At 39.3% G+C, this 21,693-nt stretch overlaps 1 pseudogene; it reads left to right on the top strand.

The window, feature by feature from the left end:
* The first annotated feature begins 958 nt into the window (after positions 1–958).
* Positions 959–17,899, top strand: LOC142431774 (CCA tRNA nucleotidyltransferase 1, mitochondrial-like; annotated as a pseudogene).
* The last annotated feature ends 3,794 nt before the right edge of the window (positions 17,900–21,693 follow it).

The following is a 21,693-nucleotide window of genomic DNA, read 5'->3' as shown; positions in this document are numbered from 1 at the left end:
CAGGAAAGTCTGTGCCCAGCAGCAGAAAGAAAAAACTCCTTCTAGGACAGAAAGTGAAAGGAAGCTTGTGAGTTTGATGCTCTCACTACAGCAACCACCTGGATCTACTGAGTGACAATGGGGAAATACAGCAAAGGAGAGATGAGATGTTATGGACCTGTTCCATTGGTACCTGTTGATGTGATCCACGGAGGCTAAAGATAAAAGAGAGAAGAAAGGGCTGATTCATCTGCAGTTTAAAAACTTGTGTGACTATTGAGCTTATGGGCATTGATTAGCTCCAGGGTGCTGCTGGTCTGAAGCATAGGGAGGTATGTACAGATTTCCAAGCTTGCAGCAGGTATCAATTGACTTAGTGTGATTGGCCAGGGCAGAAATGATCAGAACCTGACCCAATGAAGAGAAAGATGCTTGACTCTGAGCTGATGCACGTTGATGCATTTTTTTTTAAGATTGGCCTGCTGTAATTAAATTGGACTTATCCGTGCATCATGGCAGAAGATCCCATCAGAAATGAAGACTCATTACATCAAGCCTCACCAATGGGTTGTTATGGAGAAGCAATTAGAAATTGGGTATTTAAAATTGGAGAAGATGAAGGAAGTTTCTAGCTTACACGCTCTTATGGATGTACACACACACACACACACACACACACACACACCAGATTGGAAGGGGGTTAGTTAATTCTTCAATATGAAAGGGACAATAGAAGAGCCAAAGGATGGCCTTCAGGGGCAGTGCATTATTTAGTGTGGCTTTTCTAGCTGAGTTTTAATTCCAATCAAATGACCTTTCCCTGCATGGATCTGGTAAGAAGGTGGGAGAAGACACTGATAGTATTCACCTGTGAGTGAATTTCAATAGGATTCTTTAGGTCTGGACTCCCAACCTACTGTGAGTCGTCTGAGAAGTAGGAAGAGGAGATCTCATTCCCAGCAAGAGCAAGGAGTGGAGCATGTCCTCTGCACCTGAGATCCCTGTGCTGCAAACCTCCTGGGTCCAGATGACAGCTACAACACGAGAGGATCCACAGCAGAACCAGAAGCCAGAGTATGGAACCCAAGGAGCAAGTACAGCTGAGTGCTTTTGTGCAGGAAACTGGCTTATAGAGTGGTATGCCCCTGGGCACCTAATTGGGGTCCCTACAGAAGTGGAACTGAGTGCCTTTGGACTGAGGCTTCCTGGAGTGTAGCACTTCTGGGCACTTAATTCAGGGATCTGGGTTTGCTGACTCACACTTTACAGAACTTTGTAACTTGTCCGGAAAAACAACTTAACCCTGAGCATATCTCACTGGTATTACAACTTGTTAACCTCCTTAATAAACTTTTTAATCATGAATTTTTGTGTGTTCTGTGTAGCCATTGAAGTGGATATTAAAACTCAGAGACATCAAGTAGAGAATATTAGAAAGTAGAAAGGTAAAACAGAACATTAGAACAACGCAGACATCATATTTGGTAAAGCACAGGGTTCAGCAAGAAAAAGGAAGATATTTAATAGGTTCGATTGACATGGTGGCTGCAACAATGGACGCAAACATAATAATTGTGAGGGTGATTTTTTTTCCTGTTGTACGTGGGTTTACTATGAATCACAACCTAACAACATCTCTATAACCACGCAATAACCTATTTCCATTTTCTAAAACACAGTTTAACTTTAATTCCATATTTAATTACTGTGGATATGACACATAAAAAGTTGATTAGCTCAGGGTCTTTTCATTTTTCTATTATATTGTTATTGCTTTACACATATTTAATCAGTTATTTTAAATGTTTATGTCTATATTTACAATAGAATAAAATTAGAAACAAACCAAAATGTTCAATTAGGGAATTAGGTAAGTAAAATATGATTCAAATCAACGATGGAATATTCCCCCTTACCAAAACAAAACGAAAAACAATTGCCATGAAGTTGAGTGCAACTTATAGAGGCCCTGTGCAGGTGTCCTGAGACTAGAAATCTGTACAGGAGCAGACAGCCTCGCCTTTCTATCTTGGAGCAGCTGGTGATTTTGAACCACCAACTTTGAGGTTAGCAGTCCAATAATTACCCGACAGCACCACCAGGGCTCCTTTGATGGCACATTAGGAACCTAATTTTTTTAAATAAATCATTTTATTGGGGGTCTTACATATAACAAACCATACATCCGTTATTTCAAGTGGACATGGACAGTTATTGGCATTAACAATTTCTAAACATCATCTTTCTTCTTGAGCCCTTTGATATCAGCTCTTTTTTGCCCTCCTTCCCCCAACCTGCCACCACCATGAATTCTTAATATAAATCAATATTATTACATAAATTATTATCCCTTCTATCCCTTCACCTACTCTCCTGGTATTCTTCTGCTGAGGGAGGTTATTCTGTTGTCATTGCTGTCTATTCCTCCTTCCTCCCCCTTCCCTTCCCTCATCCTCCTGGAGTCATTGCTCCCATTACTGTTTCTGAAGGGGGTTGTCTTAAATTGAAAGCCCTCATCTGTGTCATTGTCTGTACACTGGACTAGTGGGAGTTGCGAGATTGGACTGAGATCATAATAGTGTGGGGAGGAAGGATTCAAGAACTCGAGGTATGTTGTATATTTCATCGGTACTAAACTGCCCCAGGACACATTTTTTCTTCCGCGCAGCCCCTCTGGATGGGGTCTGGGTCTCTAGCTTGACCCCTCTCCATCACCTCGGTGAGGTTATTTTTGGAATTCTGATGCCTGAGGAACTTAATTAAAATCAGTGGTTACCAGGTTTACCTTCTCAGGGGAAAGTCTGTATAAAAGGAGCTGGAAAATGGACATCAACCTCCTTGGTGAATGAATGAGAGATCACACAGCCAAGCCATAGCTCCTCAGGAAGAGTAATTCTATGGTACCATTCACTCCATATAGCTCCTTTTGGGCTCAGGCTGAGGCTAAACTTCTGAAACTCCATCTCTGCCTTTCTTCCCTGGTACTCTTCTACTTCCAGAAGCATTCTAGAAAGCAAACTCATTCTAGAAATAAGATGTTTGCGTATAATTATCTGCTGGCTCACTGACTGCCCCCCACCACAACAAACTTCCCGTATGATTGGTCAATGGTTCCTGGCATGCTGTAACCAGATTTTCAATTATGGTGAACTAGGGTGCCATCCATGGATAGAAGATGGTTAACTGGTTTGTATACTATCGTTAGATTTGAGAGGCTTAAGGCAATAATAAGTATAATGTTTGAGGGATTACATTGTTACTGAGCATCACTGAATCAAGGTAGAGAAGAAATTATGGCTTCTGAATGATTAATCACCAATTCAAAAACAATGCGTGAAATTTAGAGACCTTTACCTACTCTAGCTGAGAACCTATTGTGCTGACAAGCAGACTCAGGATATAGAGAATTATAAAATAGCACAGTTTCAGAGAGTGGTGAATGCTAAGCCTTAGCAAATCTACTCCAACATAGACCTACCTGACTGGGAGGAAGCAGGATCCTGGGATTCGGGCTAGGGATATCTAAATAGATAGGATTAAAGTCCCTGGAGCCCGATATTCTCTCAGTTTCACCTCCCACTGCAGGAGTAGTCTGTCCTACCTTGTAAGAGGCAGCACAAGAAACTGCTAAGTGTGACATTTCAAGTCCATTTGTGTCTTTTCTTGATTGACATGATATGCATGCCACCTAAATTTTTTGTTTTTGGAAGAACTTTCTTTTTAAAAAAATAATTTTATTGGGGGCTCATACAGCTCGTATCACAATCCATACATACAACCACTGTGTCAAGTACATTTGTACACTTGTTGCCATCATCATTTTCAAAACATTTGCTTTCTACTTGAGCCCTTAGTATCAGCTCCTCATTTTCCCCTTCCCTCCCCTCCATCCCTCACGAATCCTTCATAATTTATAAATTATTATTAATTTTTCATGTCTTACACTGACCAATGTTTCCCTTCACCCATTTTTCTTCTGTCCATCCCCCAGGGAAGGGGTTACATGTAGATCATTGTAATCGGTTCTCCCCTTCTCTCCCCACCTTCCCCTTCCCCTCCTGGTATCACTACTATCATTATTGGTCCTGGGGGTTTATGTGTCCTGGGTTTCCTGTGTTTCCAGCTCTTTTTTTAAAACATTTTATTAGGAGTTCATACAACTCTTATCACAATCCATACATATACATACATCAATTGTATAAAGCACATCTGTACATTCTTTGCCCTAATCATTTTTTCTTTTTTTTCCCTTTTCTTTTTTTACATTTTATTAGGGGCTCCTACAACCCTTATCACAATCCATACATATACATACATCAATTGTATAAAGCACATCCACATATTCCCTGCCCCAATCATTCTCAGCACATTTGCTCTCCACTTAAGCCCTTTGCATCAGGTCCTCTTTTTTTTCCCCTCCCTCCCCGCTCCCCCCTCTCTCATGTGCCCTTTGTAATTTATACATTGTTATTTTGTCATATCTTGCCCTATCCAGAGTCTCCCTTCCCCCACTTCTCTGCCGTCCATCTCCCAGGGAGGAGGTCACATGTGGATCCTTGTAATCAGTTCCTCATTTCCAACCCACTCACCCTCCACTCTCCCAGCATCGCCCCTCACACCCTTGGTCCTGAAGGTATCATCCACCCTGGATTCCCTGTGCCTCCAGCCCCCATATGTACCAGTGTACAATCTCTGCCCTATTCAGTCCTGCAAGGTAGAATTCAGATCATGGTAGTAGGGGGGAGGAAGCATCCAGGATCTGGGGGAAAGCTGTGTTCTTCATCGGAATTACCTCACACCCTAATTAACCCATCTCCTCTCCTAAACCCCTCTATGAGGGGATCTCCAGTGGCCGACACTTGAGCCTTGGGTCTCCACTCTGCTCTTCCCCCTTCATTTGCTCTGTCGCATTCCAACTCTGGCCACGTGGTCCCATGTAAATCTGCATTGGCCCACATTCCCAGAGTGGAACCTGATAACTGGCTCCAGATAGCATTGAAACAACAACAAAAACATTGCAGTCATGTTGAATTTCAGCTTATAATGACCTCTTAGGACATACGGTTCCCAAGGCTGTAAATATTTACTAAAATAGACTGCCATCCCTCTCTCTCCTGGGGCTGCTAGTGGGTTTAAATAACTGTCTGTTTGCTTAGCAGCTGAGTGCTTAATCACGACACAACTAAAGCTCCTTTCTAGAGAGGATAGACTAGATTTTATTCGCAAAGTATCATGTGTGCTGCTGATTTTATATCAGTACTCTTGAGTGAAGAGTCATGGAATGGTGCAAAAGGTTAAATGCTCGACTACAAATTGACAGGTTGATGGTTTGAAGCCACCTAGAGATGCCTGAGAAGATGGGTGTGGCTAGCTGTCTCCCAAAAGTCACAGCCTTGAAAACCCTATGGAGCAGTTCTTGCTGCATCACACGGGGCTGTTGGTGCTGGAATCAAGTCCCAGGCAAATGTTCCGACTGGGTTTCATCCACAAGTGATGCTGGTGTATGCCTTTGCTTTCTTAAGTTGTCCTAACCAAATGTTTTTGTCAAGATCAAGAATATGAAATGAGGAGTACAAACTGTTTAGGTATTCTTCAAAAGATTTTAGTTATTTTTTTGTTCAATATTTAGAAAAACTTGCGACCAAAGTCATCTGGACTATTTGTATTTTAGTACAAATTTAATTTTTAACTAGTAGGAGAACCGTGAAGACTTTTGAGTCCATCTCAGATCAGCTATCTTACATTACAATTTTATACTAATGTGTTATTTTAAACTACGTTTTCATACTTATTAGCATAAACACATTCGCCTGACCCCTTATTGTCTCTTTTATGTCTGTCTGCAGCTTTATACTGCTGATCTCTTTCTCTCCACGCCTTTGCTCTGTTTTCTTGATACAATAGAAACTATAGAAGGAAACCTGCATATATATGCACAGTTGATTCTTTTTAAAAGGGTCAGGGAAAGAATAATCTTTATAAAAAAACAGTAGGGGAACAACCGAATAACTAAATGCAAGAAAATGACCTCATACCACACTCACATCTCAATCCCAACTGAACACTAAAGAAATAAAGCTATGTAGCATCTAGAGGAATATAGGAAAAATTTCTGTGACCTTGGGTTATGAATAGACTGCCTATATAAAATCAAACAATAAAAACAACAAAAAGTATTAAATTGATCTTGACCAATATGAAAATCCCTCCTCTCCCCAAAACAAAACTAAGAAAATGAAAACATAAGCCACTGATGGATAGAAAATATTTGCAAATGATATTTCTGATAGAGAACTTGTATCTGAAGTATATTTTAAAGTGATAAGAATTTAAAAGTAGGCAAATTTTGTTTTTAATTTTGAAAGTGGGCAAAACACTTAGAGCAGATACTACATAAAACAAGATATATAAGTGGTTAATATGGATGTGGAAATATGTTTAAAAACTTTAGTCACAGGGAAATACAAGCTAAAACCACAAGGAGATACTACTATATATCTACCAGGACAGCTAAGACTAAAGACTGTCACGCTAGAGCGACGGTGAGGATGAGGAGAACCTGGCACTCTTGATATGCGCTTCTAGTGGGAACTGTAACACGTGCAATACTCTGGAAAGCGATTTGGTAATTTCTTGTAACTTAAACATATACTTCCCAAAAAAACAACAATAACAAAAACAACCAAACTCATTACTATGTGAGCCCCCAAACCCATTACCAAACCCAACCCCAAACCATTGAACAACCAAACCCATTACCAGTTGAAACTCATTGTGAGTAGAAAGGGTTTCTAAGGCTGTGATTCTTCTGGAAGTCTACTCTCACGTCTTTCTCCCAGGGGACAGCTGGCAGGTTCAAGCTTCTAACCTTTCAGCGAGCCGCAGCGCGCGTAAGCACTGTGTCGCTAGGGATACGGATTCAGCCATTCCACTTCCAACTACTTAGAAAATAAAAGAAAACATATGTCCACGCATCTGTGAACAAATGTTTACAGAAAGTTTATTTTTAGCACTCAAATAATGGAAGCAGCACAAGTCCATCGATTGGGGAATGCATAAACAAATTACAATGAAATGCTAAACAAAAAAACCCCTAATACACTGCCTTAAAGTTGATTCCCACGTATAGTGGCCTTGAAGGAAAGGGTAGACTTGCCTTACAGGGTTTCCAAGGCTGTAAATCATACGGCAGCAGACCGCCACAACTTTCTGCATAGCGTGGCTTTCATATCTGAACCACCAACCTTAGTGGCTACTCCTATGTCAAAAGAGCTCCTTAATGGGATGCTTATTAATAATAAAAAAGAATCAAGTACTGGTATATATGAAAACATACGTGCATCCCAAAAGCATATGGGTAAATAAAAAATACAGGGATTGACTGGAATGGGGCATAAACAAACTTTCTGGGATAGTAAAATTATTCTGTATTTTCATGGTGGTGGTTATACCTGTATATAAAATTGTTAAAACATAGGAAACTGCATAGTTTAAAGAAGTAATTTTTTAATTTTTGTAAATAAATAAGCTGCAAGAAAGCGCAGCCCAACCATTTCTCTAAGCGCAAACAACTTTTGGGTAAAGCAAAATAATTTAGAATCAGAAAGCAATAGCAGAATATTCTTACATTGCTGGAGACCCTGGGGGTGGGGAAGAACATGTAAAGACTTATTCAGACAAACAAATGTTAAGATAATTGGCTGCTAGAAGGTCTGTACTACAACACATGTTAAAGGAAGTTTTTAGGCGGAAGGAAAATATATCAGATGTAAATTCAGATTTGGACAAAATAATGGAACTGGAAATGCATGGACAAATACACTTTCTTTGACATCCTGATTTCTTTAAGCATTGCACATTATGAACTGTGTTCCCCCGTCCTCTCCACCCAAACTTTGAGCTGAAATCTAAATCCTGTAACCTGCAAATATGACCCTGTTTGAAATGATGGAGTTTCTTTTGTTCTGATATAAACACAGAGAAACACAAGGGGAAGAAGCCATACGGAGAAAGACACACATGGTAGGTACATGTTTAAACCCAGGCACATGAAGGACTGACATAGTCACAAGACATGGAAATGGGCAAAGGACTTTCCCCTAGAGCTGTTCTCTGAATGTGGTCTTCTAGCTCTCTGTGAATAAATAGTTCCTAAAGCCACCTAAATAAAATTCAAATCCATCCCATATAGTTATTTATGACTCACAGTGAGCTTACAGGACAAAGTAGGACTGCCCCATAAGGTTTCCAAGGGTCTAAAGCTTTGTGCAGGGGCAGTTAATTATTTAATATGGCTCTTTTAGCCCAAGTCTCTAACTTCCACCAGACCTTTCCCTGCATAGGTCTAGTAAGAAGGTGGGGAAGATACTGATAGGATTCACCTGTGTGTAATTGTGAACAGGACTTCTTGAAGTGGCATTCATCTGTGCATAAAATAAGCCCTTTGACAAGCAGGAGGAGGGATGGCATTACCAGCAAGAGCCCCGAGTAGAGAGTTCTGTGGACCTGAGATCCCTGCATGGTGAACCCTCAGGATCCAGATGATCGCGATGACATCAGAGGAGCAGGAATAGAACTAGGAGCCAGAGCATGGAACAAGAGTGATGGGCTTCCCCACCCAAGGAGCAAGCTGCGTGTTTTTGTCCAGGAGGCTTTCAGAGCAGGGGCCTCTGGGCACATAATTCTGGAAGTTGGGCTGTCTGCCCCACAGAAGTAGCGCTGAGTGCCTTTGGGCTGAGGTTGCCTGGAGTGGGGTGTCTCAGAGCACTTAGTACAGGGAGGTGGGTTTGTTGACCCCGAGTTTAAGCTGAATGTCTTCGGGTTGAGGTTTATAGCAAAGTGATTTACGCTTTGGGTATTTATTGGACATCTTAACAGAACTTTGTAGCACGTCTGGATAAACAACCCCGAGCTTTTCTCACTGGCATTACAATGTATCAACTTCCTTAATAAACCTTTTAATCATGATTTTTTCTGTGAGTTCTATGAAGCTATGGCAATGGAACCTAGAGAAAAATTTGACGCCTCTGATTGGCGGTTTTATTTGTTATGGTAGCACCAGGTAATGAAGACATTGCAAACGTGGATGTAAGATTACCAAATTTTCTCTAAAACTTCCTACCCCCCCCCCAAAAAAAAAACTTCCTACCACTGATCTGATTCTAAGTCATAGCAACCCTATAGAGCAGAGTCGAAATGCCCCTTTTGGTTTCAGAAGCTGTAAATCTTTATGGGAGAGAAATTTCCATTTTACTCCTGAGGAATGGCTGATGGCTTCAAACTGCTGTGGGTATATATATATATACATATATATACATATATACATATACATACATTGATAAAAATAAAAGGATCCATAAAGTAAAATATAAGATGTAAAGTTGTATGTGACATAGTACTATATTCCATGAAGGCATTGGAAATTTAATCTCCTGGAAGAGCTGGAAGGCTAACAATTCAAAACCACCAGTGGCTCCACAGGAGAATGAGGCTTTCTACTCCCATAAAGATTTACAGTCTTAGAAACCCACAAGGGCCCTTCTACTCTGTCCTCTATGGCAGCCATGAGTTCGAGTCCACTAAAAAGCTTGGAGTTTGGCAGTTGTTGTTTTTCCTCCCTATCAGTCATTGATGGAACAATTACACAGAATAGTAAATAATGTTTAGAAGATTTGAACAACACACTTAATCAGGTAGAACTAGACATCACAAAACTGCAGAATACACAGTATTTTTAGTTGCAGAAGGAATACTCACTAATTTATATGCTGTGTCTCAATGAATATATACAAGCCTAACACATTTTTTAAACATTGAAACTTCAGTTTGCATTCTGACCACAGCAGTATCAAATTAGATATCAATAACAAGAAGGTAACTCTTTGGGTGAAAAATAATGTATTTCTAAATAACATAGGCTAAATAAGAAAGGACAAGTAAAATTATAAATATTCTAATTGAATAATAAAATCAGAACATACAAAAATTGGGATGAAGTTAAAGCAATATTTGAAGGGAAATCTATAACTCTAAAGGCTTATATTAGAAAAAAATAAAATTATTTATTTAAGCTTCTACATTAAAAAACCAACCAAGAAAAAAATGAATGTAATTCAAAGAAATCAGAGGAAGGAAATAACATACATGAGTGGAAATCATTAAAACAGAAAAACATGGGGAAAAGGAAAAATAAATGAAATGTACATATATTTTAGCTTAGTAAGTCTTAGATACATTTCTATGCTTATGAAATCACTAGCATATAGTGTTATCTATCAAAACAGAATTAATTAGAATTTTTTAACTTTAAAGTCAAAATAGAAAAACAGTTCATTAAGATCTCTAATACAACAAAATACTATGCTGTCATTAGAATGTGGCGTCTTTATAGGTATTGATATGAATCTAAGACCTCTTGTTAGGTTTAAAAAGCCAGAGGCAGAATAATATGTTAAGTATGCTAAATATGTATGTATAGGTGTATGTTTCTTAAAAATACAATTATGATATACATGTGAATATGCATATGTTTTTATTCATGTATATACTTTTTTTAAAATCTCTGGAAATATACACCAGAAACCAGTAATAGTGGTTGTTCCCAGAAAGAAAACTTGTGTGGCTTATATTTGTGGGGTTATAGTTCAGAGTGTTGTTTTTGTCCTTTAGAGTGTAATATTCTGTGAACATTCCTGTTCCAAAGCACAGGAAGAAGAAAACGGCAATATCATACAGCAAGAAAGAGAAAGAGTCGGGGGAAAGAGGAGCACAGCAGACTGCTGCAAGGGCTCTTACCTAGCTTCTTCGGACGGTTTGGCTTTCTTTAAAAGCAGCCTGGCTGTTGCTTATCGAGACAACAGGCTGGCCAAGAAGCGAAGAGCATCGTGGCCTCTTCTCGCTTTGCCCTTACAGCTGTGCTGAAAGAGCGTGGCAGGGGTTCTGTGCAGTATGACAGAGAGAGAAAAGGTACTGACGGACAGACTCGTGGGATTTCCTGCCAACTGCGGCAGCACTCCAAACGTAGGAATACTTCTTTGAGCTCGTAGATTTCACACACGCTACAAGTGTCCTTCGTTCTCTGCCTATGATGGAAAGAAAGCAGTGGAGAAATAATTGCTTCATGACTACATGCACAGACAGGTTAGGCACAAAAGCTAGCAGGAAGAACATCCTATTGTGGTGTTTTCACTGTGTCGAAAAATCAAGAGAAAAGCAACTTTCTGGAAGTATAATGAGAATATTTATTTGTTCGTCATATAAAATTCCCCAGATTTTGAAATGAAATTATCCCTTGTGTTCAGAACTATTGGATAATTCTGCTGTTATGTCTAGCTCGCCATGCTGCCAGGTTCTACTTTTTTTTTCTGGGTTAATTTCTCTTTTCAAATATACCTTTTTGTGAAACAACGATAATTTTTGTTTTGTGAATTTTAGATATCCTTTCTATTTAAATAAATAAAAATTTAAACTGTATCATCCTTGAGGAAGAAGAACACTTTGTAAAAGTATGCAACGGAAGTCTCTATTTCGATTCATCTTTGTGTAACATGCTTAAAGCTTGTCCTATTGAACAGAGTCCTTCTCCGATTCCCTTGGTCTAACAGCAGTTTGTTTGATGAATTCTTAATTTTCCATGAAGTACTTCATTTAAATCTGCATGATTACCTTAACCCATGGGAAAGCCATTTTTAGGACAGTAAATAGTTCCTCTAGTCATATAAGTAAATATTATAGTAGTAGGTATCCATGTGCCAATTCTTTTTTTTTATCTTTCTATTGGGGGTTCTTACAGCTCTTATAACAATCCATACATCACTTGTATCAAGCATATTTGTACATATGTTGGCATCATCACTTCCAAAACATCTTCTTTCTGCTTGAGCCCTTGGTATCAGTTCCTCTTTTTTGCCACCCTCATGAACCTTTGATAATTTATACATTATTTTAATTTTCATATTTTACACCATCCACTATTTCCCTTCACCCACATTTCTGTTGTTCCTCCTGGGGGCAGGAGAGATATGTCAATCATTATGATCAGTTCCTTTCTTCCCCTTCTCCCCCCACCTTCCCTGTACCCTCATGGTATCACTACTCTCATTATTGGTCCTGAAGGGTTTATCTGCCTTGCATTCGGTATGTGGAGAGCTTTTATCTGTACCAGTGTACATGCTCTCATCTAGCCAGATTTGTCAGGTAGAACTGGGAACTGGGGTCATGATAGTGGGGGGCGGGGGGAGAAGCATTAAAGAACTAGAAGAATGTTGTGTGTTTCATCAGTGCTGTGCTGCACCCTGGCTGACTCGACCCTTCCTTGTGACCCTTCTGTGAGATATCCAATTGTCTACACCATGGACTTTGGGTGTCCATTCCAACCCCCCTCATTCACATCAAAATAGTTGTTTGTTTGGGGTCTTCTGATGCCTGATACTTGATCCCATCGACACCTGGTGAACCCATGGGTTGGTGTGCTTCTTCCATGTGGGCTTTGTTGCTTCCCTGCCAGATGGCCACATGTTTAACTTTAAGCCTTGAAGACCCCAGACACTATATATTTTGATAGTTAAGCACCATCAGCTTACATTACCTTATGCACCCATTTTGTCTTCATCAATCATGTCTGGAAGGTGAGCATCACTGAATGCCAAGTTATTAGAACAAAGTGTTCTTGCATTGAGGATGGACTTGCTTGAGTAGAGGTCCAATGTCCATCTACTACCTTAATACTTAACCTATAAATATATGCACTGAAACCTATATCCCTATCGTATATTAATATATTTACATATGTCTATTTTTATACCTCTATAAATGCCATTTGCTTCTTAGTGATTTTCTCTTTTTCCTTTCACTTTCTTCATACCCTACTATCATGTTCGACCTTCCTTCAGTTCTCTGTACTTCCTCTCAGCTACATTGCTCTTGACTGAACCCTACCAGGCATTCTCGGACCTCCTGGCCATCAATTTTAGATCCCTTGTTGTTCCTTTATCCTTGGGTTTGTTGGTTCTTCCCTCCTTTTCTGGCACCTCCTCCTCTCTCCTGTCCCCCTGGAATCATTGGTCCAGTTGTTTTCTCCTCGGAATTGTTTATCCTACCTATCTTATATAGATAGACATGGGAGGGGAGGGAAGGGGAGAGAAAAGAAAAATAGTTCCAGGTATGTCTGCTGACCCTAAAGAATGTTTTCCAATGGGTCTGATGTAGAACCCAGCCTGCCCTCTGAGTCTGAAGTCTGTTTTCAGAATTTCTTAGGAACCTTGCTATTTTGCTCCCCTTGCTGCTTTGTTGCCCTCCCTTCAAGTTATGCCCTCGTGCTGCGGGGTCAGAATGGGCAAAATTCCCGCACTGTCTCCAGGGCTGCCCTCCATAGCTCTGTGCCATTTCTCAAAGTATAAGGAACATTGGATGATAGTTCAAAGGGAGTGCAGTGTCACTTGGATTTGTTTAAACTTTGGGAGACGATAATTCCACAATCCTAGACAGCCTAACCAGACTTTTAAGTCAGTCAAGAAAAATATTGTTTACTTCTAGAAATCACCAACAAAAAAATGACTACTTCTGTTTCTCTTTTTACCTTTAGCATGTGTCAGAGTTTTATACATGAAGCCAAACTGATACTGGTTTGAGGAATTTGAAATAGAAAATAGATTGTATGTAATTTATATTATCTCTCATATGTTTTTATTCATCATTTAGTTATTTGGTCCTACTGAAATAAGGTGAGTGAGGCAAAAGTTAAAAGTGCCCCAAATCAATGGTAGCAAAATTCCATCTTATAAGTTATAGTTAAAATAATTAAGTCACATATTTCTAGCGTGTAATAGAAAAGTCAGTGGGTACTAGATTAGGCACAGACAAAAGATGAAATGTACTCCACCATTTGGAACTTTTACACCTTCTCCTCTCTTAGACCTCTTCAAAGAGAAAAGTAGTATAAATTCCCAAAGTAGAATGTTTTACTGTGAAACCAGAAGAAAAATCAGACATCAATATCGTAGGTTGAGAGATTTCCTGGGGAGACTAATTTCTATCAATACTAAAAAGCTACTGTTCTAATAAAGCACAATGATTTACTTATCATAAAATATAAAATAATACATTCTATTGCTCAGAGATACAGAGATATGTAGTAGAATTATAAAAATGTATATGAAGATTAAAGACATTGGATTTGTGAAACACTAGAGAGAGAGGAATGAGTTTGGAGAAGAAACAGTAATTGTATTTATAATTCTTAATCAGAACAGGAGGAGCAGACACATCAAATATGGCATAGTGCTAATATCTTACAAAGCTTAAAATAGACCCACAGGTATTCATTATGTTATCCTTTCATCTTATCTGTATATTTAAAATATTTTACAATAAAGAAAACACCACTTATTCTAGGAATGAAATAGGCATATTCAATAAATCTAGCAAATAATATCCAAGCAATTTGTTTAACATGGTAAAACTTCAATAAAATAAGAAAGATCTAAATAAACAGAGACATAAACACATGTTTAAAGCTAGAAAGGCTTTCTATAGTATAGACATTATTTCCCCCAATTAATCAAATACATTTAAAAAATCAAAACACTTTTTTTGTCCATAGAAAAGCAAAGAGTGAATCACTAATAAACTCATGAGATGTAGGAGAACTTTCTCTACCAAATGTTCCCTGCTAAATATCAACCTTTATAGTAAAGCCAGGTAAAGACGCAGTGTCACCACAAGGATCAAAAATGAACCAACAAAACAAAGCAAAAAACCCTAGAAATAGACACTTACATATGAAGATTTCACTTGTAACAGCATTGACATTCATAAGCAATAAGGAAAGCATCGATGATTCAGTCTCACATTGGTATAGTTGATTTTCCAAATGAGAAAAATATGACATTAGAGATTAGTTCCCTACTTATACCACATAAAGAATTCTACATGAATTACAACGATGGATGTAAAATACAAAACTGCTAAAGTTTCAGAAGACAATTATGACAGAAATTTTATTATTTCACAGTTGTTAGATGTATGCTGAGCAAACAATCAGAGAAGCTATCTTAGATACAGGAAAATGTGGCATCAAGAATGTAAGAAGGCTTATTAACAACCTGCGATGGGCAGATGATACAACCTTGCTTGCTGAACGTGAGGGCTTCAAGCACTTGCTGGTGGAGATCCCAGGCTGTGGCCTTCCGTGTAGATTGCCACTCAATGTGAAGAAGACAAAATCCTCACAGCTGGACCCCTGGGTAACATCCCAAGAAATGGAGAAGAGACTGGTGTTGTCAAGGATTTTGTCTTGCTAGGATCCACAATCACTGCTCATGGAAGCAGCAGTCAAGAGATCATACAATACATTTTAAATACATCTGCTGTACAAGACCTCTTTTGAGTATTAAAAAGCAAGGATGTTATTTTGAGGACTAAGGTGTGTGTAACCCAAGCCATAGTGTTTTCCATTGCCTGATATGCGTGTGAAAATTGGACATTGAATAAGAAAGACAGAAGGAGAATTGATGCATTTGAATTATGGTGCTAGAGAAGAATATTGAAAGTACCATGGACTGCTAAGAGGATAAACCGATCTGTCTTGAAAGAAATAAGGCCAGAATGTTCCTTAGAGGCAAAGATGGCAAGACTTGGTCTTTCAGACTGTGGATAGATTGTCCGGAGAGACCAGTCCCTGGAAAAGGACATCAGGCTTGGTGAAGCAGGGTGGTTGAGGAAGAAAGCAAGCCCTCAATGAGAAGGATTGCCCCAGGGCTGCAGCAATGGGCTTGAGCAATGGCAAGGGTGGCAAAGGACTGTTGAGGGTTTCACTCCACTGTGCATAGGATCACTATGGGTAGGAACTGATTCGATAGCACATAACAACAATAACGGTGTACCAAGCCTGACGTCCTTCTTCAGGGCTGGTCCCTCCTAATAACGTGTCTAAAGTAGGTGAGATGAAATCGTACCATCCTCACTTCTAAGGAGCATGCTGGCTGTGTGTCTTCCAACAGGGATTTGTTCACTCTTCTCTGACAGTCTGTGGTATATTTAATATTCTTCACCAACACCATATTTCAAAGACATCAATTCTTCTCTTTTCCTTATTCATTGTCCAGCTTTTGTATGCATAGGAGGTGACTGAAAATAGCATGGTTTGAGTTAGTCACGCCTTAGAAGACAGTGACATATTTGCTTCTTAACGATTTAAAGTGATCTTTTGCAGCCAAATTTCCTGATGTAAGATGTTGGTTGATTTCCTGATTGCTATCTCCATGGATACTGATTGTGAATCCAAGTAAAATCAAATCATCAATTTCAGCCTTGTCTCTGTTTATTATGATATTGCTTACTCACCCAGTTGTGAGGGCTTTTGTTTTTCTCTGTTGAGATGTAACCCAAATTGAAACTATAATCGGTAAGACCTTCAAATCTTCTTTTAGCAAGAAAGGTTGTATCTTTTGTATATCTAAGGCTGTTCATGAGTCTCCCTCCAATCCTGAGGCATTGCAGGAAAAACCATTGCAGCAGTCCATCAATAGGAAAGTTCCAGAAATTCAAGCCAGATGTCAGAAGAGGAGGTGTGATGAAGGGTATATTATTGCTCATATCAGATAGATCTTGGCTGAAAGCAAGGAATGCCAGAAAGATACTTATCTGTGCTTTACTGAACATGAAAAAATATTAGACTGTATGGATCATATAAAAAATGTGGGTAACATTGCGAAGAATGGAAATTCCAGAACATTTCATTGTGGTCATGTGGAACCTATACACACACCTACAGGCAATCCTTCAAACAGAACAAGGGGATTTCACAGTAGGGAAGAATTTGTTTTAAAGAAGAGCAAATGTGCTAAAGATTTTTTAAAAAAGAAAAGTTGAGGTCCACCGGACAGTGTACGGTTGGTGACTATCTCTCCAGACGCTGCTGCACCTACTCCGTGGCACAGACCCCTACTCAGTCGTTGTAGTGAGCGACTGAGCTGCGTTAATGGAGTAGATTGTGACTTCTGAAACAATCTCTATTTACAGGGACGTTAGAGTCCCCAGAATTCCAGTCACCCTTCATCAAAGGATTCAAGAGTCTGACAGAATCATTTTTCAAAGGAAAACCATGAGTTACGATTAGCAGGAGGAGCCATGAGGGATTTATTAAATGGAGTAAAGCCTCAACATGTGGATCTTGCAACAATGGCCAGCACCACTCAAATGAAGGAGCTGCTTCAATCTGCCGAGAAACGTCTGGTCAACAATGAAGGAGAAAAACAGAACAGTCACTGCCAGGTTTCATGAAGAAAAATTTGAAATTACTACACTACAGATGGATGTCCCCACAAATGGAAGACATGCTGAGGTAGAATTCACCAATGACTGGCAGAGAGATTCCGAGCACAGAAACTTTATTATTAATTTTACATTTCTAGGGTTTTATAGTACTGTATTTGACTAGTTTAATGATTATGAAGAATTAAAAATATGAAAGTTTGATGTGTCGGACATGCTAAATAAAGAGCACAAGGAGATTATCTTCAGATTCTTAGATAGTTCACATCTTATGGGAGAATGGCTGAAAAACCTGGAGACCATGATCCTGAAACTTTGGAATCAATGGCAGAGAGTAGAAAAGGCTTGGCTGGGATATCAGGGGAGAGGATTTGAGTCAAATTGAAGAAACAAAACAAAACAAACCCTGTTGGCAACCACATACAGTTTTTAAATTGATCTTATCTATGATCCTGATGTGGTTCCTTACATAGGTTTTCCCTGCTAATATCAGTGTAGATGAACTTAACGAAGTCAGTAAAAATGCTGAAGATTTTCCCCCAAAGCAGTGACACTCTTGGCCTCATTATGCAAAGTACAGGATGAAGTCACAAAACTGGATTTGAGACTGCAGATGTGAAGGAAGATAAAAAACCTTGATTTGTTATAGTTCAAAGTAGGAAAGACTCCATTAAAGTAATGGATAGTTGAGGAATATCGAAACTCCCAGGGCGTCATGATAGATTCTCGAGACTCTGACTTCACTGGTCATGTATTGAATTGCCGAAGTCACGGGAAGATCATGCAGCAGTGGTCCATTCTGCTGTCAGTGGCATGATAGCTGAAAAGTCGGCAGGAAATGAAATTGGAGTTCTATTACAAGAGTTGTGAGAACCGTTGGGGGGCGGGGGGAGTAGATACCAAATAGAAAAGAATGAACTTCTGAGCTCCGTCAAGAAGACATAAAACTGATGCTAGCTGGCTACTGAAAGATGGAAAATTTGGAATAAACTTAGGTTTATTCCCCTTTGTCTTGCTGCAATTTCAGGGATCAGAACATACTGCAGAATAAAAATCTACTCTGAGAATTTCTCAAAATGAATAAAGGTCTTTATAAAATATAAATGCATTTTAGGAATTAAACTCTAAAAAAGAAAGAAAAATTGGGCTACATTAAAATTACTTTCTTCACACAAGGCATATACATAAAAAGATAAACTCTAAGAGATTATATCTCTAATTCACATACCCCACAAAATGTTTATCTACAGAATATTTAAACAATTCCTGCAATTTAATAAGAAGTCACAAACAGAAAAATTGGCAAAAGTGTAAATATTTCAGAAAAGGGAAATCAAAACAACCCATAATGGCTAATGAAAAGATATGTTATTATATTATTAATGAAATAATTACAAATTAAAACCAAAAGACAGCACATGGCAGATGTTATTAGTTGTCATCCAAGTTGACAATAGTCTCCATCTGGTATTCTTGTCCCAGCACTGTGATCAGAGAGGATCTACCAGAGGCTTAATCCATGGAGGTACCCAGAAGATGGATTTTGGGTTCCCACTGTCATCCATCGTCTCTGCAAATTCTCACTCTTCTTCCTTATTACAACAATTCCAAGAACCCTACTTAATTTTTTTTGGTTGAAGTGACTATGTGACCAGTTTTTTAAAAATTTATCTATGCACTATTTGTGTGGGTGTTGTGTTTTTTAATTGGAAAGGAAGAAAAAGATACCTTTTGTATCCATTTATATATGCGTGTAGATGAAGAACAAACATGAGACCAACACTAGTGATGACTTGTGGGGAAGTGGCGCATCCTATAAGTGAAAGGATGAGGTGACTAAAAAGAGAGGTTTTTACATTTCCTTTCACAGTTTAAGCTTGAGAATGCACTGGGTATTCAAAAATACTGAAGAAAATCAACAACTCATTTCCCCACATTCCCTTCCAGCTAGGGTAGCCAGGTGACAGTATTAACTAGTGAGATATTAAGTGGAAAGTTCCTGAGGGTCTACCTTTTCTGATAAAACGTTTAGCAAGAATACTTTTGTCCTCAGCCTTGGGACTTTGCTTTTCTTCTTCTTTGTTTTTGGCTTAATTCATAATTGGGATTTAATACATACATCATAGAATTCCATGGTTCAAGCATGTCAAGCAGTATTGTACAGTCGCCACCATAATCAGTTTCCAAACCTTCTTTTCTTCCTGGATTCCTTGACTTCCTGTCCCTTTTACCCCACCCCACCATCACCACCCCTATATTCAACCCCTGACACCCTATTCTACGTGCTGTCCCTGTAAGTTCATTAATCCTGGATTTCATATACTGAAAAACAGAAAAACATATCACACACTTCAATGACATAACCCCTCTGAGATAAACTCTAATATGAACAAACAAAAAAACAACAAAACAGAAAATGGTGAAAACCAGTTCGGGTTCAGTGTGCACCAGAGAGACATCCACTAACAATGTTTTAACTGTTCGAGTCAGGTTTATCCCTTTTCTTCTTACTGGAGATGGGAGCGTCATATGGAGCTTGGAGCAGCCACTGAATGACAAGGGTAAGGAAGATGCTTGCTGAAGGTAGAACAGGAAGCTACAAGAAGGAACCCAGTTTCTTGATGAAACTCTCAAGTAGCTGAGCCAGCTCTGAATGACCTATTCTGTGCTTCTTGATTAATCTACTCTAGTTAAGAAAATGTCCTCACTGATACAGAACTAGAATCCACATAAAAGACTTTACCATAGGGTCAAAGTGAGTGTAAAAAATTGCATAATAACAAAGTACTGCAAGGTAACTTCTGAGACTAAGAACCAAAACAAACTCACTGCCCTTGAGTTGATTCTGACTCAGCAGCCACATGGGACAGGGTAGATTTGCCCTTGGGGGCTTCTGAAACTGTAATGCTTTACAGGAGTAGAAAGCTTCATCTTTCTTCCACAGAGTGGCCGGTGCTTTAGAACTGCTGACCCTGAGGTTAATAGCCTAAAGCATAACCCCTATGCCACCTGGACTCCGCACTAGCATTAAAAAGTAACCACAATTTCAAGGACTCATAATTTACCAGTTCGGGAAAAGTACACAACTAAAGGGAAATCTGAAGGGAAAAGAACTTTGGTTCTTGATTATCTCTCTTTCCTTAGGTATCAGCTCTGTAAATGGTATAAAATCACTGTTGAAGTTGAAATTTCATAATAAAAGACTTTCAAAGTGATAAACTGTTTAAGTCCATAATGTTTTCAAAAATACTTTAGTTGAGGACTCTTACATATCTTATCGCAATCCATACATTCATCCAGTGTGTCAAGCACATTTGCACATATGCCACCATCATCATTTTCAAAGCATTCTCTTCCCACTTGAGACTCTGATATCAGCTCCCCATTTCTTCCCCCACCCTCCTTCACGAACCCTTGATAAGTTATAGATTATTTTTTCCATATCTTACATTGTCTTCCATCGCCCCTCACCCACTTTTCTGTTATTCATCCTCCTGGGAGGGGATTCTAGATTGATCTTTGTGATCGGTTCCTCCTTTCTCCCCCAACCCTCCCCTAATCCTCCTGGTAGCTCTACTCTCATTGTTGGCCCTGAGGGGTTTATCTGTCCTGGATTCCCTGTGTCTCAGGCTCTTATTTGTAGCAGTGTGCATGCTCTGGTCTAATAATCTGATTTGTAAGGTAGAATTGAGATCATGATAGTAGGGGAAGGAAGCACCAGAGCGAGAGGAAAGTTGTGTGTTTCCTCGGTATTATACTGCACCCTGACTGACTCATCTCTTCCCTGTGACCTCTCTGTGAGGAGATGTCCAATTGTCTACAGCTGGGCATTGGGTCTCCACTCCATGCCCACCCCCCAACCCAGTTCACCTTGGGCATGGTTTTATTCTAGGTCTTGACTTAGATGTCTGATGCCTGATCCCATTTACACTTCATGATCACACAGGCTGGTGTGATTCTTCCATGTGGGCTTTGTTGCTTCTCAGCTAGATGGTTGCTTGTTTAACTTCAAGCCTTTAAGACCCCAGATGCTATATCTTTTGATAGCCAGGCACTGTCAGCTTTCTTCACCACATTTGCTAAATGTGGCGACCCATAAGACACAACTGGAAAACACTCATAAAGGCCAACAAACAGACCTTGAACTATTTATAGGCTTTTCCATTGTTGTCAGTGGCTTTCTTTTTGTTATTGTTATTTTGTGCTTGTTTTTTGCTGTTGCTGTTATTGTTTTGTTGGTTTTGACTTCCTTTGTTGTTTTATTTGGCTTCTCCTGGTTTGCACTTATTAATGTATCTACATGTCTATCTAGATAAGATAGGTGGGATAAATAATTCAGAGATGAAAAGAATGGGAGGAAGGGGGGAAACCAACCCAGGGACAAGTGAACTCAATTCAATGGAAGGAAGGTCTTAGGATGCCTAGTGGGGCTCAATCAGGGGC

This window comes from Tenrec ecaudatus, chromosome 18, assembly GCF_050624435.1.
Source record: "Tenrec ecaudatus isolate mTenEca1 chromosome 18, mTenEca1.hap1, whole genome shotgun sequence".
In the NCBI taxonomy this organism is placed as follows: domain Eukaryota; kingdom Metazoa; phylum Chordata; class Mammalia; order Afrosoricida; family Tenrecidae; genus Tenrec; species Tenrec ecaudatus.
Note: the sequence above shows the minus strand (reverse complement) of the source record. Positions and strands in the feature narration are given on the sequence as shown.